Raw genomic sequence first — 19874 nt, 5'->3', positions numbered from 1 at the left:
GGTAAAATATTCACATTTGTTGTAGATCTTGGTGTGAAGATGTCTAATATTGAAACAAAAAAAATGTTTGTCTAATATCGAAAGTAGAAAAGGTTTTTACAGTTTCTTATATTATTCACCAAGTATGTTAGCTTCTGAAAATATGTGAATAAATAAATAAATAAAATCAAAACAGAAATAAAAACATATCTTGTTGAGAATATTGTAAGAAGTTAAAAATTTTAATTTAATTCAGGGACGTTCTAAACATTTGTTATTTGTTTTTTTTATCAACATCATAGGGGACTTCAGATTCCGTTTTTTTTTATCGTAATATGCAAGGATGTATTATTGGAGAGAAAAGTTAAAAAATATTTTACATTGAAAGAAAATCTAAAATCTGAAATGGGCCAATATAAAGGAAGCAGCACTGAACAGCACAGTATAACCTCGATTGATATGAATCTAACAGTTTGTGACATCAGCTAATTTTCCTGAGCAGCTTACAAAACATTATCTAGTCATTGTTTGTGATATAAAAGATTATAATTCTGCTTTTGTTTGTTATCAAGAAAACATGCCAAGAAATGATCGAAGGTATAATTGTATAATTAATAAACTGAAATGTCAGAAAGGCTTAAAACGTTTGTGTGACTAATTCTGATGCAAAAAGTGCAACACATTTAGATAAGAAAATCCAGTGTTGTTTTGGTATTATTTTGTCGTAAAATTCATTATTCATGACGTGTTCTCCGTGAAAGACATGTTATAACACGCGTATGGCGTACTTAATTATAATCCTGGTACTTTTGATAACTATTATAATACTTATTGGCTATTTCAGCAATGGCTTCCAACCATATTTTTAATATATTGTACGCAAAAATTTAGTCGAGCATTATTTTTAGTTACGATACCTAGATCGATAACACTGCTGTTTGACTGGTTGTCTTAAAGGATAACATCAACTCAGAGGGTCAGTGTTTCGCTACTAGTTGGACATACAACTTAGTACTGTGGATCCTTTAAATTTCGTGGGTACCAATTTTCGTGGATTGAGAAAAAAGTCTTTTCGTGGATATTTAATTTCGTGGTAATAGCAAAATCGTAGTTCTCCTGTACCCACGAAATCCACGAAAATTGGTATCCAACGAATATTAATGAATTAACAGTATTCTAATATTCTCAATTCATAAAGTAAGAAAAAGTCAAAGTCATAAAGATACTGAACTCCGAGGAAATTCAAAACGGAAAGTCCCTAATCAAAAGCTCAACACATTAAACTATTGGATAACAACTGTCATTTTGCTGACTTTGTACAGGCATTTTCCTATGTAGAAAATGGTGGATTAAAACTGATTTTATTGCTATTATAACATCTCACTTGTATGACAGTCGCATCAAATTCCAATTATTATAGCCTCAGGCAGTGTAGATCGTAGATGAGTTTAGATATACCTTTTGTTCCTTTTGGTCCTATAGTATTTCACTTGGTTCGATTTTATACATCTTTGACATTCAAAGTTTGGGTTTGAACGTTCCGGATGAAGTTAAATTTCCAAAATGCGTTTCGAACGCACGATATAAATGCAGTTTTGTTTTCATTTCATATCGATAAATCAATGATGAAAACCTTGTACAAAGAGAAGATTTCTCAAAAATGTATTGTTGTTTTGTAACACAAACAATGTTTTACCAAAGTGTTTACACCTGAAATCAATCTGGAATAATTTATTAATTTGTGTCGAAATGGTAGCAAAATGACGTTTCCCGTAATTGTTAGAAATTGTAATTAAAACTAGTTATTGGTTGGGCTTTAAACAATGCTACCTGCATATCAATTTCTTAATTTCTTTTGTTACTTGTGTTTTTAGATGATCAGATGTAGACTCTTCAACTTTGTGAACTTTTGGGTCCTCAGTGCTCTTCAACTTTGTATTTTTTTTGCTTTATAACTATTTTGATCTGAGCGTCACTGATGAGTTCTATGTAGACAAAACGCGAACTTGGCGTATTAAATTATAAAACTGGTACATTTTATTACTATCTAGACCAATTATTAAAGAGAAGTTTAAAGACCGATTCATTAATATATATATAGATAAGGGGCAAGAGTATATTATCGATGTTCAAACTTCGTAAAACTATTTTAAATACTAGTGAACAATCCAAATGACAACTTAATGAGGCTCTAAATGTAGCGCGACTGGATTAGGCGACATGCTAACGTACTCTTTAAAAACAGTATTAAGATTAATTATACACTTTAATTCATTAATAGAAATAGTTTTGTATCAATAGATTAAGATGTCCAAGTTTTAAAAAAACATACAGTAGTTAAACGTAATTGGACTTATATCTTTGAATGCTAAATGTCAAATGGAGTCTAAGAAAGAAGATCGTATGTAAATTTAGTTTGCCAGAGATAAATAGATCAAAATACATGAAAGAACAGCAGAGGCTTGTGTAGGCAAAATGTAGTACTATAGACTATTTAGTTCCTTAAAATAAACAAGTCATCAATTCTTTAACGTCATTTGATGGTATTGAAGACAGAATAGTGACAGCATTTACATAATAACACAGTGTGTCTTCCGCTTACGTTGTTTTTTGAAAGACATAACATACTAAACTAATCAGGTTAATCCAAAGTTTGAAAACCTTAATTACTTTTGCATAATTGAATTTTTGTTTCGCATATACATTTTTTGTTGGTTATTGTGGATATAACAATTTTGTTTCGAATCATTTGTTTCCTTTTTTGTACACATTTGATATAAAACGAGCTTTTTCCAACATTCGTCTTTTGAGTTATTGTATTGCTTTTATCTTGGTCTTGCTGCTCTTCTATCTGGCTAATCTGTGAGTGATCAAATTCATGTTTCACAGTGAAATTAGTATATGACACACTTTTTGTTAACACACTATGTATCGGCCCTACGTATTATTATTTTTTATTGACATGCTATCGAAAAGATAAGACATCAATGCATTTATTATAGAAAATTATTTGAAATTTGTTGATCGGAAATTGTTTTGTGTTTGAGCTTTTGTCATTGCCATTTGATTAGGGACTTTCCTTTTTGAAATTTCATCGGAGTTTAGTATTTTCGTGATTTTACTTTTATCGAATGACGTAGTTACTGCGTTTTATAATGTGGTTAAAAAATACTCAAACTAAATGCGTTGTTGCCCACGAATTATGTAACGGATCTGACTCCGGAAATCAAATAGTCTTATATTCCAAACACTCCTTTATTTCTGCCGAGATGTAAATCTGCTCGCCTAACATATAATCATATCCTCCTACATCTATCCTGCCTGGGGAAGCAACGAAGGGGTCTCGTTTTTTACAGGCTCATTTGTCGGGGAAAACATAAATGAGAAAAAAACCTCCCATTTTAAATAATTATATAACATCTATCTTTATAAATAACATCTATGTACATGTTATATAATCTAAAATGTATACTTAAAAACTTTAAACACGTATACATAATTACGAACTTTAAACACGTATACATAATTACGAACTTTAAACACGTATACATAATTACGAAACAAGATTCCCTGTCAATTCAGTTCGCGACAAACTTGTTGCACGTTCCATCGTCTCCATAAATATTCGGGAATAGTTCGTAATTCTTTTGTTTCTGTTGAAAAAGATATTTTTCATCTTTATATTCCTGTATAATTGTCTAGCAAACCACAGTACTAAGAGTATAGTTTAGCGTGTGACGCTGAAATCGTACTCAATGGTTGGATACTCATTGGCAGAACCTAAATGCCCATAGGTAACACCAACTTTCAGACGACTAGGATCTAGTACCTTTCTGAATCGTGTGTCTATTCTGGTAATTCGAGGATTTACTCTGTTCAAAAAATTACCCTGATCAGCCAATTCGATACACAGCAGTTGGATTGAAGATTGCAGAAGTAGGTTTGCTATGTATGTCCATTATTTAACAACAAGTAGATGTTAGTGCATCCGCCGTTTTCATATCAACAGAAAGTCGTTTTGAAATTTTTGCGTATAGAACGTAAAGTCGTATTAAAGACGGCAAACATTACGAATGTTTTGATCATGTTCAAAGTTGGTCTTTGATCTCTGCATCATAACGACATCAGCTCGCCCTAATTACGACCACCACGATCATACTATGACTTTCACATTTTTTTTAATAATTTCTGAGGTTTAAGGGGGTTCTTTGTCCAAGCGTGATTGGGATATCAAAGATCAAGATAAACATTATCCTTTTAATAATTTAGAATCAAGATAAACCATACGCTTTTACACATAATTTTGGATCAAGATAATCCATACACTTAATTCATACTTTAGGATCAAGCATAATCATTCACTTTTACGCATAATTTAGGAGTAAGATAAACCACTAACTTTTCCACATATTTTAGGAAAAAGATAAACCACATACTTCGAAATATTAAAATCAAGGTAAATCAAATATTTTAACAAATATATTTCCCTAAACATATTATTTGAACACAGAATTAAGAGAACCATACACTAATTCATAAATGGAAATCGTTTTGTATCGATATCGTAAGATGTACAAGTATTTAAAATACATAGTAATTGAATGTTATGGTATTTATATTTTTGTTTGCTTAATGTCAAATTGAGTTTACTAAAGGAAATCGTAGGTATTTGTTGAGGTGACATTAGTTTGCGAAAACTACCAGCACTGGCTCGTGTAGGCAAAATGTAGTACTATAGAGCATTATGTTCCTAAAATAATCAAGTCATCAATTCCTTAACGACATTTGTTGGTATTAAAGACAGAATGGTGACATCAATTACATAATAACACAGTGTGTCTTCCGCTTAGGTTATTTTATGTAAGACATAACATACTTAATTAATCAGGTTAATTCAACAGTTTGGACAGCTTGATTACTTTCCGATAATTGAAATACTTTTTCGCGTAAAGAGTTTTGTTGTTTATTATAGATAAGAAAATTGAGTTGTCGATTATTTTTTTTAATTTTCCGTGCACATTTTATATCTAAGGTCAGCTGAAGGAGTATTATTGTTTGTCTGTTTGTCTGTCATTTAAATGTTATCATATACAGCTCATCTTTGAACACAGTAAAAGTAGGGTACGGCACATTTGTTGTTGGAACACTATGAATCTACTCTGCTTATCAATCAAATTCTATACTTGTGACATCGAACAGATTAGCAATCAATGTAACTGTTATAGAAAATTTTATTCCAAGTGAATTTTATTTATCTGAAATCTTATTAAGCATTTATAGAATTGAACATTTTCGTAATTTGAGTGTATGCTTGTGATACCATTGTCTTTTTTGTTATTTGTGTTATTCTAATTGAACTAGGATGAGTGAATGCAAAATTATCAAAGACTTGTAGTTTCATTTATTTTTTATAACTTACTTTATTGTCATTGATAATTGTAGTCATCGATATTTAAATCACCTTAAATATTTCAAAGATCATGTTATTACAAGACTCTCACTGCCAATGAAAGGAAATACAAAATAACATTTGTTCAATACCCACATGAATTGTGAGACTAATTTACCAATGAATATATTCAATCATTTATAAACGAATTGGTCCTACCGAATTTTATAGGAATTGCTTTTTTGTGTAAAATAAAGACATCAAGTGATTAGAGAATCTCATAACCACAACGGTATCGTGTGATTGAATCAAGGACAGTTTTTGAATAAGCAAATTAAGTCTCAAAATATAATTAAAATTGAGAATGGAAATGGGGAATGTGTCAAAGAGACAACAACCCGACCAAATAAAAAACAACAGTAGAAGGTCACCAACAGGTCTTCAATGTAGCGAGAAATTCCCGCACCCGGAGGCGTCCTTCAGCTGGCCCCTAAACAAATATATACTAGTTCAGTGATAATGAACGCCATACTAATTTCCAAATTGTACATAAGAAAATAATACAAGACTAACAAAGGCCAGAGGCTCCTGACTTGGGACAGGCGCAAAAATGCGGCGGGGTTAAACATGTTTGTGAGACCTCAACCCTCCCCCTATACCTCTAACCAATGTAGTAATCTTTGTTTAAATTGCCTTAATGCTGAATTTTAGATTGAACAATATACATGTAACCTTCAAATCAAATTATTTGATCAGTGTTTATATATCTTAATCGGATATACATGTTTCGATCTGATGATTAAGCCTCTTTGAGTTGCTGTTTATATTTTGTCCTTATACTGTGCCATTACACCACTGTTCAAGGACAAGAGAGTATTATTTAACCCGACATATTATACATGTGCCTGTCTCAAGTTAGAATCCTGTAATTCAGTAGTTGTCACTTGTTTATGTCTGTCATATTTGTATTTCGTAAAATGGTTTTTTAATAGATTTGTTTTCTCATTAAATTGTTTCATATTTTTCATATCGAGGCCATTTATGGTAGACTTTAAGATACAGTGCTTATGTCATTGTTCAAGGCCGTATTGTTGCTCAATTCGTTACATCCACTTTAATTAAATAAAAGAGGACAAAGTTAAATCACGTTACATAATTCCTTGTTTATTATAATCTGGCTTCGAGATAGACCAGATGTGAACATTTTATCTGTAAGAACTATTGATGCTTCAATGTTTAGGAAATCAATAAATCTCGAGCATAGCTGATTAAATTGTCCCGGTAAAACTTGTCATGCACACTGGAATTGATGTCATTCATTATACCTTGACTTTTCAAAATTACACTGCTTGAAATGAATTTTGTTTTATCATTATTTTGATTGTATTGAAAAAGTCAACATAATAATAAGAAACCCTGTTTTGTCCTCGTTAGTGTACATGAAAATAATTAATAACGTATAAACAATATTTATTTGAAGTTTTGAAGTAATAGAAAAAGTGAGCAATCATCATCGGTGGAAACGATTTTTATCAATTTATCAATTGCACACAGTAATAAAATGGATGTTTATGTTTTTGGTCGAACCTCAAAACTAAAAAATCTCCACTAAACATGATATGTCAGAAAGTCAAAAATCAGTCCTCATTTCCTCCGTAGTGACAAAAAGTGTTGTAAACCTTTAGTCATTCCATGTTTCATGTTTAAGCCAGTTTTAGGTGAATCTGACTTGAAAATGATCACTTGAATTTCATTTTAGATTTATATGAAATGAACGTGATCAAACATTGTCCTGTCTACTTTTTGTCTGAGTCTCACTTCACTAGCAGCATGTTTTTGCGGACTTGTATTTATAGATATCAATATATTCGTTTGTTCTGTGATGTTTATGTATTTTGTTAACAGTGAAGAATGAGAAAACATGCTCCATAAAAGAACAAGTGGTCGGTATGCTGTGGTTTCCCATTGATTACAGGGTTGTTAAGTTTGTCAAAGAGTTATCAGCGTTCCAATAGAAACGAACTATATATGCGCTTCTCGTTGAGGACCTCTTCCTATTTTCATATGAGTGGGAGTTCTTCCTTCAAGACACTTGTCAAAAACAAGAAATCAAAGAAACCCCATCACTTAATTTCACTTTCAGATATAGATATATCTATGCTGTTCTTTCCATTAATATATCCCCAAAAACTAGAGTTTTTAGATACAGCAGACACGACTTCTTCCGCCTCAGTTTTCATCTCAATACAAGAATCTATGACAAGCGAGACGATTTTAATTTTTATAATAATATTTTCCACATCTGAGCAGCAACACACTAACTTAACCTGTATACATTTGTATATGATATACATTTGACATTTAATTCTATATTCAAGAGCTTGCAGCTAGTATTCAGACTGTATAAAACGTCACCAGTTTCAAGCAGAAATTTGAAGAGCCACGGTTATGCCAATCCACGACTCGTCCTGCTTCATTGGAAGATATCAGGACCTTTTTGATAAAACAAATCAAAACAGCTTCACACATATTACGTGATGGTTCTAAAGTATAGATATTAGGTAATGACGTTCTTTGTCGTCTTAAGAATTTGTGTCAAATGTTCGAACTCCTTGTTTTTTCCCATGCAATAAAATGTAAAATAATCTGCACCATAACACCAATTTTTTCATCATTTCATATAAGACTAAATACCTCATTAAGGGCCATTTGTCAAAAGGAGAAGATCCGGTAAGACCCTTTTTTGGCCCCAAAATATGGCAGTTTTACAAAATTGTTAAAATGTAAACTTTTAGTTATTTATTGGATAGTAAAATGGTTCTGCTACATAAATATGGTCTGTTTTTGACAATACAATGCACATATATTGGGTACTTGCACCATAAAGTCATGCTAAATTACTGAAATCTTAACAATTCCAGCATTTTACCTAAATTTTAGACGGTTTCCGTGTAAAACGAAAGTGGCCGCATCCGTGTTCATCCAAAATATTGAAATGGAAGTTGTATTTGATGATAATACATAACATATATAAAGGTTGAGGATGAACACGGATGCGGCCACTTTCGTTTTGGACAAAAACCATCTGAAAAGTTACATTTTTTCGCATATTTGGTAGATTTTTCATATTTGAGCTTGACTCGGGTCGTTTTTAATGACGAAATAAGTTAAAATCTTTCACATAAACTAATCGAAACATATGAAATAGACACTTAAGTGTTTAAAAATTGGTCAAAATCTTTCGTCCGATGAAACTGAAATTTGAGGCCAAAATCGGTCCTTACCGGACCTACTCCTTTAAGCAGATTTTTTTTCTTTTGATTTGAGACCCAAATCATACCAATGCAAATATAATGTAAAAGTCTCAGTCGGCTTTTTCCCGCCAAATTATAAAAAAATTCGTATATCAGGATAAGGAGCACCATGACCTATCAATATTTTTAGCCTTTTTTTCTCCCTGCTCTTTTGACTAACAGTATCATATTTAACCTCTTGATTCTTTTTAATTTCAAAAACTCTCACCTAAGTACATCCTTGTATAATTACTTGTATATATTTCAACTTTAACTGTGAGTCAATTTTGGATTACATACTAATGACGTGAATCGGTACTTTCTTCCAAATTAGTTTGTTAAGCTTTTCATTTAGTGAGGAAAATTATCACATTCCAATCAAAATAGAATAGATTTAAGAATTAAAACGGGAAACATTTCAAAGAGACGACAATAAAGGGCCGAAACAGAAAAGGCTACTAACGGGTCTTCAACGCAGCGAAAAATCCTACACCTGGAGTCGTGGAAATATTTCATTGTTTATACGAGGGACTGTATGAAATCAAAACATGAAATCAAGACTCTAAATAAAAGAGGGATAAAAGATACCAGAGGGACAGTCAAACTCAAAGATCGAAAATAAACTGACAACGCCATGGCTAAAAATGAAAGAAGACAAACAGACAAACAATAAAACACATGACACAACATAGAAAACTAAAGAAAAAGCAACACGAACCCCACCAAAAACTAGGGGTGATCTCAAGTGCTCCGGAAGGGTAAGCAGATCCTGCTCCACATGTGGCACCCGTCGTTTAGCTTATGTTATACCAAATCCGGGAAATAGTCTAATTCGGTAGGTCACATTCATGAAAGAAAGAAGATAGTAGTTACGTAGTGAGGAACATATCCGATATCATTTGTGAAACGGTTATTCTATAACGGTCAACAAACTCGTGATGGCGTCCTAAATATACAAAGGAATGATTTCTACTTTATCATTTGGAAGTCTTGGTTTTATAGCTTCCTTGTGAGCAGCACTCCTCTATCAAGAAAATCATGATAGGAAATGCAAGCACGGGAATATCGTGTCAATTTGGAGATATATACACCGTATGCAGGTGCTGGAATGTTGCTACTTAGAAATTGAAAGTTCACAATTGGAAAGCTAAAATCATCTCTTTTGTCTTAAAGTATTGTTTTCACCCGACCCTCATTGTCAATCTATAGATGTAATATATACGTATGTTGGAGGTCCGAACCTGTTTCATGTTAAACCCATTCTGCTGTCTCGTTGTGTTTGAGAATTGAACTTTGTATTTAATCTTGAATATTGTGATAAATATGGAAATAACTAAGAGCAACCTTAATTTTATTTAAGAAATTAAACACAATTAGGGATTTTACCCATTGGCATTGCGTGGTAATTGTCATGTTGCATAATTCCTCTAATATGAATGCTCAGTTTATTGATTGCGATCTAAAATAATCGAATATATGATTACCAGTGATAATTAACACTTAAGGACAAAAGAAAAATGTTAACAAACCACAGGTCACTGAAAACCCAGCCTTTAAATATGAATAAAACATACGGTACAGTAAGATGAACTCGATAAGCCGACCGTGCAAGGGCTGTATAGCCAGTCAAGGTAGTTAAAAACTTACATTGGTTGTTAGTATGTACAAAACTTACACTAGTTGTTAGTATGTTCAAAACTTATATCAGTTGTTAGTATGTTCAAAACTTTCATTAGTTGTTAGTATGTTCAAAACTTACATTAGTTGTTAGTATGTTCAAAACTTACATTAGTTGTTAGTATGTTCAAAACTTACATTAGTTGTTAGTATGTTCAAAACTTACATTAGTTGTTAGTATGTTCAAAACTTACACTAGTTGTTGGTATGTTCAAAACTTACATTAGTTGTTGGTATGTTTAAAACTTACACTAGTTGTTAGTATGTTCAAAACTTACATTAGTTGTTAGTATGTTCAAAACTTACATTAGTTGTTAGTATGTTCAAAACTTACATTAGTTGTTAGTATGTTCAAAACTTACACTAGTTGTTGGTATGTTCAAAACTTACATTAGTTGTTGGTATGTTCAAAACTTACACTAGTTGTTAGTATGTTCAAAACTTACACTAGTTGTTAGTATGTTCAAAACTTACACTAGTTGTTAGTATGTTCAAAACTTACACTAGTTGTTAGTATGTTCAAAACTTACACTAGTTGTTAGTATGTTCAAAACTTACATTAGTTGTTAGTATGTTCAAAACTTACATTAGTTGTTAGTATGTTCAAAACTTACATTAGTTGTTAGTATGTTCAAAACTTACATTAGTTGTTAGTATGTTCAAAACTTACATTAGTTGTTAGTATGTTCAAAACTTACATTAGTTGTTAGTATGTTCAAAACTTACACTAGTTGTTAGTATGTTAAAAACTTACATTAGTTGTTAGTATGTTCAAAACTTACACTAGTTGTTAGTATGTTAAAAACTTACATTAGTTGTTAGTATGTTCAAAACTTATATCAGTTGTTAGTATGTTCAAAACTTACATTAGTTGTTAGTATGTTCAAAACTTACATTAGTTGTTAGTATGTTCAAAACTTACACTAGTTGTTAGTATGTTCAAAACTTACATTAGTTGTTAGTATGTTCAAAACTTACACTAGTTGTTAGTATGTTCAAAACTTACACTAGTTGTTAGTATGTTCAAAACTTACACTAGTTGTTAGTATGTTCAAAACTTACACTAGTTGTTAGTATGTTCAATACTTATATCAGTTGTTAGTATGTTCAAAACTTACATTAGTTGTTAGTATGTTCAAAACTTATATTAGTTGTTAGTATGTACAAAACTTACATTAGTTGTTAGTATGTTCAAAACTTTAACTAGTTGTTAGTATGTTCAAAACTTACATTTACACTTACTGCCATGCATACAAAAACCGTTAGGTATTCATCACATTCGCACGAAACTGTATTCATTACCCCTTTCAAAACTTCATTCTCTGTTCAATTTATGTTTGGAATCCACTGTAACAAACCCTCATTCAAACCAATACAAACTACAAGCTATAATTTCGGATATTGCTAGTCACAGACTTTTCAAGCCAGTTCGCATTGGAAAAGATGAAAAAGAGAAAAGATCTTTTCTAAATCTTTCCTTTGCCAACAAAGGTCTCGATGGCGTCAATCTAGGCAATATCCTTCATCATAAATTAGTTCAATCGAAAATACCTCCTTATTTCAAAGACCAGTCTGTACCAATAATTTCTTATACCTATACCAAACCTATTGCAACTAAAATTTTCAATTACAAACGCGTTTTTCAGGATCTCGATATTGACGACTTCAAGTCTAAACCTCCTGATTGCACTTGTGCTATTTCCCAATTCACAATCCTGCTGGCCACGTTATTACCGGCGACCTAAACATTGTTAATAACACTTCTCTACGAAACGTGTTATCGAAAGGTCCGAAATATCGTGAGCCTAAATCCATCAATTGGAAAACACAACTTTAAAATTTTGATGGATTCAGTCGAGGATTATGCCAGGCAATGGGCTAAGCGCGAGAAGGAAGACGTAGACACTCTATCCGAATGGATTAAGGCAGTGAGGTCGTTAATACAAATCAGAATTAAGAAACTGAATGGGTCCATCAATGCCCATGCTACGTCAATCTTCAAAGATCCAAACGTTACTAAACACCTATCTGACCTCCATGATGAATATGTTGTTGTCCCCGCAGACAAAGCCCCAAATAACATCGTTTTTATCTGTAAAAGTCATTACATTAATTGCTTGATAAACGAATTAGGTATAGACAATTCACTTGGAAACAACATATACCCTCACTACACTTACCAAAGAGGAAATCCTGGATAATCATAGGTCTGTTCTTTGTTCCTTTGGTATTTCAACCAAAGATGAAGAACTGGATCTTCCATCACTGTATTGGATACCTAAACTACATAAGTGTCCTTACAAACAACGGTATATTACTGGGTCTTCCAAGTGCTCCACGAAACCCCTTTCTAAATTATTAACATCCATTTTATCAGCAATCAAAGACGGGCTTCAAAGTTATTGTGAAACTGCCTATTCTAGAGGTGGCGTGAATCAGATGTGGATACTTAAAAATTCCAAAGATCTTTTAGAGTACATACAATCTAACTCTCTTTCATCTTGTAACAGTATTAAAACATTTGACTTTTCTACTCTTTTCACAAGTATTCCACATTCCAAACTAAAAGACAAATTAAAAGAGTTGGTATTACTTTGCTTCATAAAAAAGAATGGCCAACGTAGATACAAGTATCTTGTCTTAGGGAGGGATAAATCATACTTTGTAAAGAACCATTCTGATTCAAACAAAAAATTCTCTGAAACCGATATTATCAAGATGCTTGATTTCTTGATTGACAACATATTTGTTACGTTCGGAGGACGTGTTTTTCAACAGACTGTCGGCATCCCAATGGGAACAAACTGTGCCCCTCTACTTGCTGACTTGTTTCTTTATTATTATGAGGCTGACTTCATGCAGGAACTTCTTAGGAAGAAAGATAAGAAGTTAGCAATATCCTTTAACTCTACTTTCCGCTATATAGATGACGTTCTTTCACTAAACAATTCAAAATTTGGTGACTATGTGGATCGCATCTATCCCATCGAATTGGAGATAAAGGATACTACAGATACAGTTAAGTCGGCTTCATATCTTGACTTACATCTAGAAATTGACAATGAGGGTCGGTTGAAGACTAAACTTTACGACAAAAGATATGATTTCAGCTTTCCAATTGTGAACTTTCCATTTCTAAGTAGCAACATTCCAGCAGCACCTGCATACGGGGTATATATCTCCCAATTGATACGATATTCCCGTGCTTGCATTTCCTATCATGATTTTCTTGATAGAGGGTTACTGCTCACAAGGAAGCTATTAAACCAAGAGTTCCAAATGGTGAAGTTGAAATCATCCCTTCGTAAATTTTACGGACGCCATCACGAGTTGGTTGACCGTTATGGAATAACCGTTTCACAAATTATATCGGATATGTTCCTTACGTCGTAACTACAATCCCCTTCCCTTTCATGAATTTGACCTACCGAATTAGACTATTTACCGGATTTGTATTCACATAAGCAACACGACGGGTGCCGCATGTGGAGCAGGATCTGCTTACCCTTCCGGAGCACCTGAGATCACCCCTAGTTTTTGGTGGGGTTCGTGTTGTTTATTCTTTAGTTTTCTATGTTGTGTCATGTGTACTATTGTTTTTCTGTTTGTCTTTTTCGTTTTTAGCCTTGGCGTTGTCAGTTTGTTTTAGATTTACGAGTTTGACTGTCCCTTTGGTGTCTTTCGTCCCTCTTTTACATTAGTTGTTAGTATGTTCAAATCTTAACTTAGTTGTTAGTATGTTCAAAACTTACATTAGTTGTTAGTATGTTCAAAACTTACATTAGTTGTTAGTATGTTCAAAATCATAGATGAATATAAGCTCAAGACAACATACCGTTCATCAAAGGCTTAACGTCATCAAACTAAAAAACGGGGATAATTACAATTTATATGAGGTAACGTTACATATACGCAAATACTCAAAAATAGAATCTAAAACTTAAGTAAATAAAATGATAATAATTCAGTAATAAAAAATGAATAAAACCATATAATTTGGAACAACATTTCAAAACTAACAATTACGTAAGAACAAATAAAAACCAATCAAAAATACTAAATTTGAGTATCCCTTGATGTTTTAAGTGACTTTTTTCAAAAACAATTGAGAATAAGATATACTAAAAACTAAATATATGAACTGTGACAATCAGTAAAGAAATATTCCCAATTTTTTAGCTTGTCGTATTGTAACTCATCCTCAAGCGAAAAGAAGGGGCAATGTACAGACATTTATGACAGAAAGAATAGAGTATAAAAAGAGCCAATAAATGACCGCTCAATTTCCAAACATAGTGAGACTATACCAGAATTGCAAAAGAAATGTTTATTTTACCAATAAATTAACATGCTAACATAATCTAGAACTGTGAGTGCAAAAAATCAATTTTGAAGTCACTATGGTGTCGTAAACATGTCGAAATTTACTTTACTGTATATTGTCTATTTTCGCACATGTTTTGGACCGAATGGATAAACAAAAAACATATTTTAGTCACATTATGATTTGTGTTAAAAACATATTGCAATATATAGTTTTGCTTAAAGCTGCTGCTCATTTCCAAATATATGAAACAAAACATTAAATAAAGGTTGTTTTCATAAGTTTAAGGATGTTTGCTTGTCAGGTTTTGAAATTTTTGTCAGATTTTCGAAATCCTCTAGATTTATCCATTTGAATGACTTAACAAATTTTGCCAATGGACCTCCATTTTTCTATTCATAAATCTTTTACATGTATAATTATAAGCCATTTTTAAAAGTCTTTTGAAACCTTATTTATTTTTTATTAGTTTTTTGGAACTTTAAATGGCCATTGGTAAAGCTATGACAAATCAAGAGAGAATATTATCCCGATGATTATTTTGATGGCTCATATCTCGGAAACAAACACATTGACCCCAATATATTTTTGTTGCTTTTTTGACTCCTCAATTAGTCCCTTATCAATATAAACTGGTGTCACGGAAATTTATTTATTTTGAAACTGAGCAGCAAACTTCCTTATTTAGTAATTTCAATACTATAAATACTGATCGTTGTCCAACATATCTTACAAACCTTTGAAGGATTTTATTTTGTAGATTATGTTAAAGATTTTTGAATCCAAAAAAGGATTTTATCAAACATTTTCCTTTCCAACTGCCATTGTTGCATTTCATTTCAAACAAGAGTAAGGCCATCAACATGAATGAGAGCATTGAGGTTGACATTTGATCACATATACAATTTATCTTGACAATACCTCGATCCCAACTGTAAAAGTATTATGCAGGTAGAAGGTTTAGCTAGCTGTCATACTAGGTTGTTAGGAAATTGCCTGTAGAAAGACATGAATATGACAGTAGGCTTTCACTTATTCCATTGATTGAGAGCATTTTTTGTCAACTTTTATTGAGTTGTCTCTTTGACAAGCATACCACGTCTTCTTATTTCTATAAACCCATTATTTACACCTAGTTTTTTGGTGGGGTTCCTGTTGCTTATTCTTTAGTTTTCTATGTTGTGTCATGTGAACTATTGTTTGTCAGTTTGTCTCTTTCATTTTAAGCCATGTTTTTGTTAGATTATTTTTGATTTATGAGTTTGACTGTCCCTCTGGTATCTTTCGTCCCTGTTTTGCACCTCTTTCTTGAAAATGCATGTGTAAAGTCAGAGTTATGACAGTATTATTTTCCCTTCGTTCCATTGGATGATTAAGTCTAAAGTTTGATGTGTTCAGATTTTAAATTTTATGTGTTTCCATCGTTTTTGGTTTGTGACCCGGATTCGTTAAATGACTATGGAGCAGCGGTATACAACTGTTGCTTTTATTTATAGACAATTTTTCACTTTGTGAACTTGTCTAGGAATTCGGTAATTTTGTTTCTTACTTACAGTTTCTAAGTAATTTTGCTACATCAATACGATATTATATTTATACAAAAACGGCTCTAAAGATTATCCTTATTAGCATTCTTCTGCCGTTTTCTAGATAAGACAGACACCACGCTAGTAATATAATAATACGAACTTTATATTCAGAAATAATTGTATCAATTTGGAAAAAAATGGTTTTGATGGAACATAATGTTTCCCACTATATAACTAATTGATTGATGAGTATGCGAATTACAGGTAATTTTGAATCTTGCCACTTATCTTTAAAATAGATTTATACGTGTATCCTTTTGTCCGGGGTGGGATAGGGGGGGGGGCAAAATAACTTTAGTAAGTCTCAAGCGACTACAAGTAGACAATATTTCTCATTAATGTATTGATTTATTCATGTCGTTGTCACTTTTTTTCGACTTATAGTTTGATTGTCCCTCTGGTATCTTCCGTATCTCCTTGACTGTAATTAAAGGTCATTGTGTCTGAGTGACATTTTCAAGACCATTCATTGCCTGACATGATTGATCATAAACACTATTGGTTAAGATGTCATAGTGATTTAAGAAAGTACTACGATCTTATAACGATTTACATTATACTTAATTGTATAAGTTTTAAGTATGTCTCAATCTGAACATTTTGTAAAAATGCAATTATCATTATATTGTCACTAAAAAGAGATTTAGTTTTAGTGAGTAATTATCGTTTCTGTGTTTTAAGTTTGAGCTTATTTTCAGAAAATTATTTAAAAAAAACTCAGTAAGAATGGTGTTAAATTCTCTGATTTATATGAAGCTTTTCACTGATGTTCTTCCTCACATTTGATTTCTAAGCAGAGGAGGAAATCACATTGAAAGTGGTAATATCAACCACGCTTTGTCGATATTTAATTACAGATGTCGGTCAAGTCTATGACGTCAAAATGCAGGTTTTTTAAATATCCATAATATCTTGTTGTACACGCAATAATAGATCTAACAATATATCGTTTGTGGGTGTGCACACATGCATTTAAAAAAAAATGCCTTTATTCATTATCAATAATTATCTGAGGGGTTTAGTTTACTTGCTAACAAAATTTTGCAACTGACAACAAAAGAATATTCACATACAAATGTTTTAAAAAATACAAACTAAACTACAGCTAAAGCAACAGCTCCATTCGTTTTTAATCCGTTTAGGTGCAAATCGAGCTATTGTAAGAAATCGGTGAAAGTGGAATTGAATAGGGACATTTAACAGTTCTAATATGAGTCAAATCAACGTTAATTTTTTCCCATAATAAAGTTAACTCCTTCCTATACCGCTGTCTGTCTTACTTTTTAACACTATACAGCCATGGGACAAGTGAGTTCTCACTAAAAAATGTTCTATTATTTCAACTAAAATCGATATTTTTCAAATCAATATTACCAAGCAACTGAATGAGCGATTTTTATAAAATAGATACCAAAAGATGTAAAAATGTCTGAAGTGTTATTGTATATTTTTCTTTATGTTCATCTTGTCAGAAAATGAAAATGAGCATGAAAACTACTATAACCTAATAAACAATAAAACTTCAGACATTTCTACATCTTTTGGTGTCTATATAATCGCTCATACAGTTACTTCGTAATAATGTTTTTTGAAAAATATCGATTTTAGTTGAAATTATCATAAAATTGAGAATGGAAATGGGGAATGTGTCAAAGAGACAACAACCCGACCATAAAAAAAACATAATTTTTTTTTGACTGGGAACTCACTTAAGTCCAATGACTGAGCAACAGAAAACAAAAACAATCATACAAAAACAAGAAAAACACTTATGCCTTACACATATCATATCCTATCAGATTGATGTGTAAAAGGGAAACAACCGAATAAATGTAGAATCAAAATACGTAGAATAATGTTAATATTGCACATTTTTCTAAAACAAAGTTTATACATTTAAAGACTTATAAAACTCGAAGAAAACGTTTGCATTAATAAAAACTGATGTATTCGAAAATAAAAGATCTGTAACAGATATAATTAAATACAAAATGTTCTCCGATATGTTACTAGAAAACAGATTTTTAATTGACGCAGAAATAGCTTTTTCTTGTCAAAACTGATTGAACCGTCGGTTCTATTAGAATTTACAATCCCATTAAAGTTTTCTTAACTGTATTTAAATTACTCGAGGGAATTTTTATTTCTTTGACCTAGAATAAGTTGATTGGTTTATTTTTTATGAAGTGTTTAATGAAGTACCTTCTTAATTAAAAATTATGATTATCAGTATTTATTATAACAGAAACATCGTTTAAAATTTGAAATATATTTCGAAAAAATATAGTTCATCACATCAGACATTCGACAAGAATAGATTTGAACTGTAAATTGATGTACATTAAAAACAAAGCAAACAGGTAATATTGATTTGAATATCAATATCCTGATTATAAAATGTGTGAATTTTAATTTGTTTATTGATGTTGTTTAACGAAATGTTAAGTACTATTGGTTATAGTTTTTGGCAAGTTTTATTGTTGGATTGCCTAATGAAAACAATTGACAATAGGCAGGCAAACTGAAATTCTTTTCAACTAAGATCCTAATCGAACGCATCTACTTAAAATGGAATATTGGACCACACTTTCGTTGCCTTTAAGTTTGTTCATTTTAGGTGATCATATTCTTCTGTTGTAGTTGATGTGTTTTCTTTGGTTTTGAATTGAGACCCTGATTTTATTTTCGGTTAATCGAGTTACGACTATTACACAGCTGTTTATATATAATTACTAATACACTCACGATATAATTATTTCATTTGATAGCACTAGGTCGATAACACTTTTTTTCTACAATTTTAATTGCTTATATCTTTCCATTTTTCACTTCAATTTGAACAAGAATTGGAAAGAAAAACGTGTTTTTTTTCACAAAAAGGACGACTAAAGATATACACAACAAGGACAGGAAAAAGATTACCATGTTTAATAAATCAATTCCAGAAAAAGGTTTCTTTACATTGCCATAATCATTGAGCTTGATCTGATAAGGAACGAAATATTTATAAGGTTTGTTGGACGGATCTTGAATGGACAAACAAATATTTTCTCAAGTCTTTTTTTACAATCCGTATAGGTCAGACTCATATTCCTTTTATTTTATGTACCGGTTTAAAGGCAATACCTCACATTTCGATCGCAATTATTACATACAATTTGAAATATAAAAGAACAAAAATACAGTTAAGAGTCCTATATCAATTGTGATATTCATTCAAAAACTGTCAGCTGTGATGAAGAGAGATTATTGCTTACGACAATGAAGATAATCTGAATTTTTTAATCTTAAAAGAGGGGCGAAAGATACCAGATGGACAGTCAACTTTGCATCATAATAGTAGCATTTGCATATTAGGTAGAAAACTCAGAATTGATATCCTATTCTTGGGCATTATTTTTCAAATACTACTGACATTATTTCACTAAGATCATCGATGATAATGTTAAAGTCATCTGTTCGATAGTTTTAGACATATTCTTTCAATCAGTTTAATTATGGTCTGGACCTGGCATATCAGTAACTGCATGTAGTCCTTTTTTAATTTATGTTTCATTGCCATTTTACTTAATTTCTTTTGTAACCTTTTCTGACCTCAAATCGGACTCATCTTAAGCTGAGTT

General features: G+C 31.7%; 1 protein-coding gene across 1 annotated transcript in view; it reads left to right on the top strand.

The window, feature by feature from the left end:
• LOC134716922 (angiopoietin-1 receptor-like) overlaps positions 1 to 19874 on the top strand; it is a 116597-nt gene that overhangs the window by 6631 nt on the left and 90092 nt on the right. The window lies entirely within an intron of this gene.

The sequence above is a fragment of the Mytilus trossulus genome, chromosome 4, assembly GCF_036588685.1.
Source record: "Mytilus trossulus isolate FHL-02 chromosome 4, PNRI_Mtr1.1.1.hap1, whole genome shotgun sequence".
Classification (NCBI taxonomy): Eukaryota; Metazoa; Mollusca; class Bivalvia; order Mytilida; family Mytilidae; genus Mytilus; species Mytilus trossulus.
This window is presented reverse-complemented; position numbering and strand designations above follow the sequence as displayed.